At 39.1% G+C, this 12371-nt stretch overlaps 1 pseudogene; it reads left to right on the top strand.

The window, feature by feature from the left end:
- The window catches only part of LOC129678912 (N-alpha-acetyltransferase 16, NatA auxiliary subunit-like), a 31269-nt pseudogene extending 23489 nt beyond the window's left edge, over positions 1–7780 (top strand).
- The last annotated feature ends 4591 nt before the right edge of the window (positions 7781–12371 follow it).

Genomic DNA, 12371 nt, shown 5'->3' with positions numbered 1-12371 from the left:
CACACACATTGCCTCTCAGTTTTTCACTCAACTTTCATTAAAGGAAATTTGTTTTTATAAAAATAACCTTTTTTTTGGGTGGGTCAATCACTATGACATACAATATTTAATGTAATACTAATAGTTTATTTACCATTTATAAAGGGAAATATAAAGGCTTCAATGCTTTTGAGTACTAATTACATACATGGAATCATTTAATCAACATTTTTGTGTATGTTAGCACTGTGATACAATTGAAATATTTAGAGGTCCCCTTTTCTTCACAACCTCTCCAGCATGTGCTATCACTTGAGTTTTTCATCTTGGCCATTCTGATGGGTGTAAGGTGAAATCTCAGGGTCGTTTTGATTTGCATTTCCCTAATGGCTAATGAGGTTGAGCATTTCTTTAAGTGTTTCTCTGCCATTCGATGTTCCTCTTTCAAGAATTCTCTGTTTAGCTCTGTTCCCCATTTTTTAAGTGGATTACTTGGTTTGTTGCTTTTCTGCTTCTTTAGTTCTTTATATATACTTGATATTAGCCCTCTGTCAGATAAAGGGTTGGTGAAGATTCTTTCCCAATCTGTAGGCTGTCTATTTGTTTTGATGACAGTGTCTTTTGCTTTACAGAAGCTTTTCAGTTTCATGAGGTCCCATTTAGTATGATATGGAAAGGATAGGAGCTCTACAAGGACCAAATATATCTGGGCACAGGGTCTTTTCTGAGACTGACACTCAACCAAGGACCATCTATGGATATAACCTAGAACTTCTGCTCGGATGTGGCCTGTGGTAGCTCAGTGACCAAGTAGTTTTCCAAAGTAAGGGGAACACGGACTATTTCTAACAGGATCTCAAGGGCAGGCTGTTTGACACCCCCCCCCCCCAGGGGAGGAGCAGTCTGTTAGGCCACAGAGGAGGACTTTGCAGCCAGCCCTGAAGATACCTGATAAAACAGGGTCAGATGAAAGGGGAGGAGGTCCTCCCCTATCAGGGGACTTGGAAAGGGGCAGGGAGGAGACCAGGGAGGGAGTGTGGGGTTGGGGAGGGAATGAGGGAGTGGGATACAGCTGGGACACAGAGTTAACAAAATGTAACTAAAAATAAAAAAAAAAAAAATTCAAAAAAAAATAAATAAAAGAGTTAATTTAGTTCATGTAATATAATTTCATCTAAAGTGTTTTATTATTATATTAAAAGTCAGATGAAAAAGTAAAAAAAAAAAAAAGAAAAGAAATATTTAGAGGTCAAACACTGCCCTGGCTGGAGATGACTTTGCTAGTTATTTGGAGCCAGTACTCTGCATTGGGGTTCTAAGCCCACGTCTTTTTGTGTTAAATTGGAGTCAGAACTATGTAACCGTAGCAGAAACTACCAAAGAAGTGTTTCTGAAACTGAGATGTCATAGGCTTTATTAAGCCTTTGTACATTGCTGTTGCATTTACAAAGTGGTGCAAACGGTATTGGGAGAGGGTTAGAAAAAGTGATGGGCAGTAGGAGAAAAATGAATCAGAAGAACAATAATACTGTTTCTGTTCACATAGCACATACTCAGGTGTCTGACATTTTACAAAAAAGAAAAGAAACTGAAGCTTGGAAGAGGCTACTCAGAGCGTACTTGGTCATACTGTGGTTAGTACTGTGGTTCATTGTCCTTCCCGCTACGTCCCAGATGTCAGATTAGACGCCACTAAAACAAGCACAAGAATCGTTAGGTTTTAGAGACAAGTGAGGGGTAGGGATTAGAAGTATATAGTTAGAAAGGAGTATATAAATTTTAAATTAAATTTCAGTCCATCAATTTAAACAGACAACTAGAGTGTATCTTCAGGGGCATAAGAGAATGAGGAACAGGTCTACCTACAAGGGAATGAGTGAAATGCTCACAGTTACAGGTTATTTACAGTCTAGGATCGCAGAGAACTACAGGTGCTTGTTTAGTAGTTCCTTATGGTAATCTATTTAGGTAAAGTAACCTTTTTGTGAAGATAAAGTCATCATAAAATGGAAAATATACATAGCTATAAAGAATAGAGAAGATAAATCTTATTTCCTTTTAAGTCTGGAGATAATAAATTTTTATACTTTTTTTTTTTTTGAAAGAGGCTTTTGCTGCATAAGCTCATGCAAACCTTACATTAGTTGTTTTCTTGCCTTCACCTCCTAAGCATAGGGAATTAGTAGACTTTTAATAAATTCCCAAGAATTGAGCTCATACTAGAAAGTGGGCTGAAAAAAAGACCAAAGAGTGAAAATGTTTCTATAAATATACCTTTGCCATCTTTCTTTAAATCACACAGATATGTTTGAAATAAATATGTTCCAACAGATGATGAAAATACAGTGCCCTACGTTGAAGCCAAGTACTTTATATCTTACGTTTTTATCTTTCGCTTACCTTTAAGCCTGAACTAACAAATATTTGTAACAAATCCAGATCTCTCTATCTGTCTGTCTTTCTGTCTGTCTGTCTGTCTGTCTTTCTCCTTGAGACAAGGTCTAGCTATATGCCTCAGGCTGGTTTTGAACTCAAAGTCCTGCCTCAGTCTACCCGGTGCTGGGATGCTAGGCATGCACCACGATGTTCAGTGTTGCCAGGTTTTAACCGCACATGGCAGAAGTAAAAGCGAAGTGAAAGACTTGTCATGAAACAGCAGGTACTGAAGCTCAGATGAATGAACAAAGAAAGTGGCAGTGCATAGCCTAACCCTGCAGGACAGAGCAGGAGGGTTAAGAGACCACAGTGCTGGATCGGATCTTCGCAATAGTGACCTTGAGTCAGCAAGGGAATGGTAGGTAGCAGAAAGAAAAAGAGGGTGGAAAAAAAGATGGGCAATATTTATAGGATTGTTGCTGTTTTAAATAGTTAAAAGAAGAGCTTCGATGCTTAGAATGAGCTGCAGTAACCTGGAGTCTGTTCTGTACAAAGTGGGGAGCATTCCAAGAGGGCCGAATAAGCAGAGCGCGGCAGGGATGGCTCGGTGGGGAAGGCGCTTGCTGCCAGGACCGGCAGCAGATCCTTTAAGACTCAACGGTGACGGGAAAGCGTTGACTTCTACAAGTTGTCCCCTGACCTCCCAGGGTGCTGTGCCATCTGTGTGCACATGCACACACATTAAAAATAAATTAATAAAATAGTTAGAAATATCACAAGCCTTACCGAATGGACTGGTTGCTAGATATCATCATCATAATGCCTGTGGGTATACTTGGAAAAGAAAAGGTGACTTTTTCCTGTCATGATTTGAACCTTTAAATGTACTTTTTTTTTTTTTAAATGTGATTTATAGACTATTTTATTGCTTGCTGGTTTATATTTATGCAAGTTTCCATTTCAGGAAGGAACATCTGCCATGGAAAATCTAAATGAAATGCAGTGTATATGGTTTGAGACAGTGCATTTTGGCCTATCAGCATCTGGGGAGATACGGGGATGCCTTGAAAAAATGCCACGAAGTAGAACGGGTGAGTTGTTAGGGTGCGGAGTTTAGTAACTGACCTACATTCACAGTTTCTCTTCCTCGATCTCCCCCCCCCCCAACTACTTAATCCTCATCAGCAGCCTAGGAGTATGCACAGCTGGTGGCAGCTGTCTGCCTCCCCACCCCCACCCCCGGCCCCAGCTGTCAGGATCTGGTCCACAGTCAGCCTCTTTCCAGTTAGTCTTCCCAGGATGTTTATTCTCACACTTGGTACCCTGTACATCAAATGGCCAGTTTGCAGGCTTATTTTATTACTTGCATTGAGAATTATATATGTGATATGCCTTAGTGAGGGCACTTTTCTTTTCCTTCGTGTGAATTTTTGTTTTCCTGTTCTTTGTCACCTCTGAAGCACTCTCCTTCTACATGGACCACAGGAGGAAAGGAGCCACAGACGCACCCCTGAGGCAGTCCTCAGCAGCCCTCAGTTGTGGGAGCACTTGGCACCACTCTTCCCCGGCTGACAGTGAGCCTGACATCTGCACCCTGGCAGTCACTTCGGCTCTCTTCCCATGTGAAACTCCTGAGTTACCCACAGGAAGGCTTTGTCTTAAGGGGTGTCTTTCTATGGGAACCAGATCCAGAATTTTACCAGAACCTTTATAGAAATCACCAAAGTTTGCTTTGTTTTGTTTTGGTTTCTCCTGCCCATTAAACTTGTATTTCTAGGGGAAAGATTTTTCATTTTCTCTTTGAGAAATCTAAGCCTCTTGAATTATGCATTAAATCACCGAATACTGTAGTTTAAATCAGGCTCCTATTTCTATGGTACTTTGAGTATCTCAGGAAAAGTACCTATTCCTGTGACTTGTGGTATCTGCTTTACTGGAAGTTAGATTGCCTCTGGTGCACCTGAGCTCCTGGATTGCCGATGTCCACATGGAGGCCTCACACATAGTAGCCAGGAAGTACAGATTTCATTACACATATTATCTCACCCGAGAAGCATCCCAGCGTAGTTGGTACGTGCTTTGTAGATTGAAACTGAGTGGGATAAAGTGATTTGACTGTTATTGATTGTGTGGGAGACTCTGTTTGTTGCTGTTGGGACAGACTATCCTGGCAGAAGCAGCTTATGGATAAAGGGCTTATTTTAACTCAAAATTCCAGGTTAGATTCAGGAAAGTCAAAGCAGCAGGAACTTGAAACAGCTAGTCACAGCCACAATCAAGAGCAGGGAGAGCATTAATGCAAACACTCAGCGCTCAGCGCTTTCTCCTTTTTAATACAGTGCGGGACCCAAACCCAAGAAATGGTACCACTGACTTTTAGTGGGCTCCTCCCACATCAGCTAACATCGTCAAGACAGTCCCCCATAGACATGCCCACAGCCAACCTAATCTAGACAGTCTCTGATTGACTGTCAGTTGTGACTCTGAGTTCTGTCAATTGGACAAATAAAATTATCACAGAGGCAGGGCTAAGTTGGAACTAGCTTTAGTTTTCAATGCAACCAGAATTTATTGTCTGCCTTTTGTGTGCCATTTTTTGGCTAGTCACAGGAATATACTTTCTAAAACCTTTTACATAGTTATCCCTATTGTTCCCCAAAAGAAAGCTATATTAATAGTGTATATGATAGAAAAGACAAAAAATTCAAAATGAGTCTTATGTTTTGTACATTTGAGTATTAATAGAAAACCTGTCAGCCAAAGAACTGAAGAAAATGCTTAGCAAGCAAAAAAGAACTCAGAAAAAGGCTAAGTTAGAAGAAGAAAGCAAGCACACAGAAAGGGAATGTCAGCAGAAAAATCAGAAGAAAAAAAAGAGAAGAAGAAGCCACCAGTGGCCATATCGAAGTACTTACATCTGAAAAACTAGAAAGGGTGAATTGAGTCTACAGTTATAATTTTAAGATAAAATTTATGCCATTTGATTTTTGTTCTGGCTATAATTTATTTAAATGTTTAAATAAAAAAAATAAGCCACTGCTAATTGTTTGAATGACAATATGCAAATTTTGGCTAATGCAACTTATACATAGAAATATTATAGAGCAGAGTAGGAGTCCTGTAAGGGTGTGTCCTAATTCCCAGACCTGAATGTGTGCACATGGAAAGGGAAATTAGGGTATCCAGTGGAATTTAAGGTTGCAGTTGGCTGATCTTAAGATGGAGAGATTAGCGGAGACTCCACCCACTGAAGCAGGTTCTTCAAATATATATTAAGGCTTCCTGAGTGTGTGAATGAATGGGTCACTGTTGCGGGGGGTTTTTTGTTTTTTGTGCCATCTCTTGTGTTCTTTCCCTTCTTTTGTTTTGTCCAATTCTAATGTGCTAGTTTCTGTTTTATCTGACTATATTTTATTTTGTTATTTCTTAGAAGCCTGTATGGTCTTTTTTTTTTTTCTCTCTCTCTTTCTTTTTCTTTTTGTTTTTGTTTTTTGAGACAGAGTTTCTCTGTGTAGCCTTGGCTGTCCTGCACTTGTTTGTAGACCAGGCTGGCCTCGAATTCACAGAGATCTGCCTGCCTCTTCCGCCTTGAGTTCTAGGATTACAGGTGTTTGCCACCCAGCTCTGTTTGTTTTCTACTGAGATACAGAAAGGGGGTGGACCTGGGGAGGAGGAGGTGGAAAGATACCAAGAGGAGTAGAGGGAGGAGAATCTGTAATCAGGATATATTAAGTGAGGAAAAAAAAAATCTATTTTCAATAAAAAGGAGAGGGCGGGTTGAGATTGGTCTAAAATGTCCGCATGGCCCAGCATGGTCAGAGGGCCTGTTGTAGGCTGACGAGGACAGGGTGAAGTGCTGTGAAGACTTACTGTGGTGGTGCTGCCTTTCAAGGTGGAAGACGAGGCCAAAGCCAAGGACTGTGGGCCACCTCTAAAGCAGAAAAGGGCATGGGGAAGGATTTTCCACTAGAGCCCATGAAAGGGAATGCAGGCCTCTGACACCTTGATCTTAAGCCTGGTGAGCAGACCAGTGTGGGCTTAGTCTACAGAGCTGAAAGGAGTTTTTAAAGACACCCAGGGTTTAGAATTTGTTGTAGTATCAAAATAATTGTGTTCAGAGTGGAATAGTTGGTTTGATGTGTCTTACTACATAAATGGTCTACCACTAAACACAGTACTTCATCCCCAAGATTTTGTCAAAATGTTAATTGTTATTTGGGGTCCAGATTTAGAAAATTACTTAAGTTTGATTCACTTACTATAGTCTAATAAATATGTAAAATTTGGCATTACGTTTTTCCTGGCTATGGGGTTTGCCTCCTTTCTTTTGACATTTGTAACATATAAGGTGTAATATATAAGGCACTTGGTGTATAATTTGATAAATTCGGTGGAATTATTTCAAGTCGTTTCTCATTTGTGTAAAACTACCCTTAATTTAAAATTACAAATAATGTTGCTATTTCTATTTTGAAATATTTAATCCATTTTATTATTTTTTTAATCCATTTTATTATTTGTGCATTTATATGTGTGTGTGAAGGGGTGGCTTACCGAGGCTGGTAGAGGGCTTTAGCAGGATATTTGATCCCATTGTGAACCCCAAAATTGTGAACTGTAAAAACTTCTAGTTGTGGAGTATTTCAGGGTTTAATCCCATACCTTTAATCAAGAGATTTCTATACACAGGATTAAGTAAAGTTAACCCCGGATCAAGTATTGGTCTACAAAGTGAGTCCAGGATAGGCAGAACTACACAGAGAAACCCTGTCTCAAAAAAAAAAAAAAAAAAAAAAAAGTCAGAGCACGAAACCAGCTGACAGAGTAAACAGAAAGGAGGGGCAATGAAAAGGGGTATTTAAGATGATGTAGAGAAAAAGAAGGAACTTTAGGCTTTTTCTGTCTGGGATGTGAGCTAAGTAGGAAGGCCTTTTTCCTTCTGGGACATTGGTAGAGTAGGAAGGTCAGCTGGGTCCTTTCTCTGCCTCAGAGCTAGTAGGTTTTACCCCAGCATCTGGCTCCCTAGTCTTTTTTGGTAAAATCGAACAATTGAGATTTTCTTTCTTTCTATAACAACAGAGGGCATTGGATCTCCTGGAGGTGGAGTTACAGGTGTTGTGAGCTGCCTACCACGGTGGTGGGAACTGGGTCCTTACAACAGATGAGCTATCTCTTCATCCCCTGACCACATACTTTGAATCTGTGTACAGGTGATAATTTTTAAACACTTTTATGCTCATCTGGCTATGTAATAAAGTATGCAGGCTATTACATATCTGTATTATAAACTTAAGGGGAATTTGGCTTGTGTACCTCATTTTTAAATATAAAAATTTTTCTTTTTGCTTCAAAATAGGTCGACAAGCCATTAGAAGCATCAAATTCCTCACTCCTCTAAAGACCCTTGCTGCAGATAACATTGACACCCACCTGCTGGCATTTGAGACATATTTTAGAAAAGGTAACACATTGTTTTGAATTGAGGTTTGTATATGTCTGTTATTGTTGTTTCGTTTTCCATGGTTCAGGAGGTTTCACTGAACTGCACAGTCCTAGCCTTGAGTTCAGCTTCTAACCTTTGTGGTGTTTCACTGTATTAGATATAATTTTGTCATTTGGATCCACTTTTGCTTTTTAGAGCTTTATTTCAACCTCCCACAAAGGTTCAATTTCCTTTCACTTTCCTACTCAAAAATTTGCTGGGCAACAGATTAAATATTACAATAAAATCCAGTGTGAGAATAATGTGAACAGTTACACGGATTGTTTGCATGTGCTGTCTGGTTCTGTGTCAACACAAACTAAAGTCACCCAGGTTCAGTTTTCAGAACCCCATGGTGGCTCACAAACCATCCTTAATTCTAATTCTAGGGGATCCATTGCTGTCTTCTGACTTCTGTGTGCACCAGCCATGCACAGAGTACACACACACACACACACACACACACACACACACCATGAGCATGGGCAAAGCACATACACATAAAACACAAATAAAAATATTTTTGAAAAAGTTGTGCATTACATATGCCTTTTGATTCTATAGTCATACTTTGTAAATAACTTAATCAAATGATCACTGGGGGTGGTAATAGCCCTGTAGTCTCAGGACTCCAGATGCTGGTGCAAGAGGATTATAAGTTTGAGGCTAGTCTTAGTTGGCTACACACACAAACCCTGGCTCAAACAAAATTATTCCGAAGAGCTTTCAGTGTGAAGATATCTACTGAAATGTATTTAAATTGTGTGGAAAGAGAATGAACAATTAAGTGTATGATCAGAGATATGGGAAACAATGATAAATGGTAAAATGGAATACCAGGAAGTCATTTAAAGCAGTGTGTATTCAAATGATTTATTAGTATACTTTATTTTTAAATTTATTTTTATTAATTAGAGTTTATTCACCTTGTATCCTAGATGTAGCCCCCTCCCTTGTCCCCTTCCAATCCCACCCTTTCTCTCTCATCTTCTCCCATGCCCCTCCCCAAGTCCACTGATGGGAGAGGTCCTCCTCCCCTTCCCTCTGACCCTAGCCTATCAGGTCTCATCAGGACTGGCTGCATTGTCTTTCTTTGTGCCCTAGTAAGGCTCAAATAATTTATAACAACAGTGATTAACACCTGTTTTTTTTTTTTTTTAAACTTTATTGTTTGAGATAAGATCTCATGTATCCCAGCTGCCTTTGAACCTAGTACGTAGCTGAGACAGGGCTTAATCTTCCCGCTTGACTTAAGTGTTGGGATTACATATACCTAGTTATAATTAACTTTCATAATATATATGTAGAGATGAGCAAACAGTAAGTCTCAACTGGTAAAAATACCGCTGGGAAAAGGCTGAAAGGAAGTTCATACCAAAACTTTAACATTGACTTTGGATACTAACATTATGAGTTAATTTTTTCTCAAATCTCTGTCACTGGTATGCTTTTTGATGAGTTTAAAGTTGTATGGATTGGCCTGGAACTTTTTACTGCTTTCACACCCTGAGTACTGACGTTTTAGCCAGGTGCCATTACATTTGGTTTTATTCAGTGCTGGAGATTGAGCCCAGGCCTCATGCAGGTTAAACAAGCATGCTACCAGCTGGGCCTTGCTTTACGTGTTTTCTGTCTTGAAAATTTATTTGTATCCTGTCTTGTTATGGAAAAGATTTTAGGCAGCTTACACAAATTTCTAAAATATCAAGGGCAGCATTAATGAAGACTAGATGATCGATGATAAAAAAGTTGGAGATAAAATGAAAAATGTATCAAAATTAACTGTGCTCTACTTTAAACTATATGTATATTAATCAATTTTGTCCCAGTTTTGTTGTTAAAGCAGAAGTCTCCATTATATATGGAAGGAATACTTACATCTAAAAAAATTAGATTTCTAGGTAGAATGAGCAGAGAAGAATTTCTTTAAGACAGAGGACAGGGGCTGGAGAGACAGCTCGGCTGTTAAGACGCACATTGCTCTTCCAGACGATCTGAGTTAGATTCCGAACATCTCATTAGGCAACTCACCAGTGCCTGTACCTCCAGCTCCAGGGATTCAACACCTCTGGCCTCTGTGGGTACCTGTACATAAACCCCAATGCAGAAACACACATACACACAAATAATCATCATCATAATAATAATAATTTTTAAAGTAATAATTTTTAGAGAAGCCAGTCAATATAAAACATTTCTTTTTAATAATTGTGAGAAATAGTTTTTGAAATATTCTAAGAAAAAGAAAAATGTCTACTATGTAAAAATAAAACAATCAAAAGATTATTTTGTAACTGTAAGTTAATATGTATAGAGTTCTCAAAAAATTCTGACAAATATATGTGAAATTCAGAGGACAATTTGTTGGAGTTTGTTTTCTCCTCCCACTGAGTGGGGTCTGGGGATCAAACTTAGGTCTTAAGGCTTGGTAACAAATACTTTTAGTACCTGAGCCATCTCACTCACCCTCCAGTTTAAATCTGAGAAAACAAGAGCCAATAGTGATGCAACGCAAAGGAGAGTATTTTGAACAAATGATTTTGAAACAGCTAGATCAGATTGTTAAAGTTAACAATGTTAATTGACTCTCTTCCTTAAAATTTAAGGAAAAAAAATCAAGATATGTCTTAGACATAAAAGGAAGAGCAAAAACTACAAACCTACCAGGTGTGGTGATGCATGCCTTTAATCCCAGCACTCGAGAGGCGGAGGCAAGCAGATCTCTGTGACTTCCCGAGGCCAACCTTGTCTACATAGTGAGTTCCAGGACAGTCAAGGCTACACACAGAGAAACCCTGGCTGATAACAAACAAACAAAGCTTCTAATTGGGGATAGAGTTCTTGGGACACACACATACACTCACAAAACTGTAATAGAAGAATAAAAGCACAAAGTGAGAATCATCAAAATCCCAAGCTTGTGCACATCCACAGTGTAATGTAAATAAAATAAAAATGTAAGCACTAGACTGGGGAAAATGTCAGTTATATGTATACCGGCAAATAAGAACATTTGCAAAGATGCCATGTCATTCATTATCAGGTAAATACAATCAAATTCATGGGAGTTCATCACATACTCACTACAGTATCTGAAATTAATGCTTAATATCTTTTAGCCATTAATTGCCATGAGAGTTTCAATGAGTCTACTCTCCCACAGTTAAAGATGTAGAATTTTAAATCAGAACATGGCTGCCCTGGCAAGAGGTCACATCCAGAGTCCTTCTAGGTCTGTGTGATCCAGCTGAAATATAGATACACCTTTAATCTCAAGAGATAGAGGCAAGAAAATCTCTGAATTCAAGGCCAGTCTAGTTAGAGCAATTTAAAAAAAAAAAAAAAAAAAAGCTTAGGCAGGCCTGGTGGTACATTGCCTTTAATTCCAGTACTCAGGAGACAGGCATGCAGATCTCTAAATTCTAGTCAGTTTTGTTCAAGCAGTTCATTGAGTCAGTGCGTTGAGAGGCAGTGCAGTGGACTTATTTGTGGCAGTTCAGTTCCTGGAGTTATGTGGCAATCTTACCAGGAGACTTTTACTGAGAGAGGTTGAAGAGAGAACAAGCCAGAGAATGAGAAGGAGCCATAAGATTAGAACAGATTGCTAGGGTTAGTTTGAGGCCAAGCAGATCAATTCAGTCAGAATTTGAGAGAGAAGCCAGTTTAAGTCAGTCAGCTAGGAAAGGAGTTAGAGCAAGAACAGCTGAGTTGAACGAGCCAGCCAAAGTTCAGAAAGAGCTAGAAAGGATAAGAGCTTATTCAATAGTAAGTCTTAGCGGCTGAAAACATTCTAGGCCTAGATTAGATTAGCTTCTAGGCCTAGAAGCTTCCAGGACTAGGCCTAGTTTAGCAGACAAGAGGCTGTAAGCTTCAGAGATGACAATTACATCAGGCGAATAAAAGTTACTTTTAGGTTAAGAAGAATATAGTGGTGATTTGAACACAGACCTTATTGTTTACTGGACGCACATGAACTGGGTTTTGTTTTATTTTAAATAGCTTAAAAAATACTTCTTTGTGATTATGGGAACATCTTCCTTGATCATATTCCTTTGTAACAGTAATTGTTCTTCTGATGCTTTATTTTGAGGTGCTTTGCTTTTAAAAGTGGCTCTGGCTGAAATACTTCTTGGGATAGCATAGCCCTGGACTTATATTTTTAATCACGTTGTTTTTAAGCACAGAGGTTGTTAAATTAGTCTTCCCTCAGCGTTCAATAACTCTCTGTGGGGAAAAAGCTTTGATAATGTTCTGTTTTAAAATTTCTTTTTTAAACTATTATGTGTAGGAGTGTTTACCTACATGTATGTGGTGCATATGTGTGAAGTGCTTGTGGAGGCCAGAAGAGGGTAAACTGAAGTCACAGATAGTTGTGAACTGCCATGTGGGCCCTAGAAACGAAACCTGGATCCTCCTAAGAGCAGCCAGTGCACTTACCTGCTCCTCTGATAGTTTTGCCATGGTCATTCATAGTGTCACTGTAGCCCCAAACTTAAGTGAGATGTTACTAAATAGGAGGGCATTGGGAAGAGAT

This window comes from Psammomys obesus, unplaced genomic scaffold (genome assembly GCF_907164565.1).
Source record: "Psammomys obesus unplaced genomic scaffold, mPsaObe1.curated_primary_1811, whole genome shotgun sequence".
NCBI lineage: Eukaryota > Metazoa > Chordata > Mammalia > Rodentia > Muridae > Psammomys > Psammomys obesus.
The sequence above is the reverse complement of the archived record's forward strand: the minus strand, read 5'-3'. Positions and strand labels throughout refer to the sequence as shown.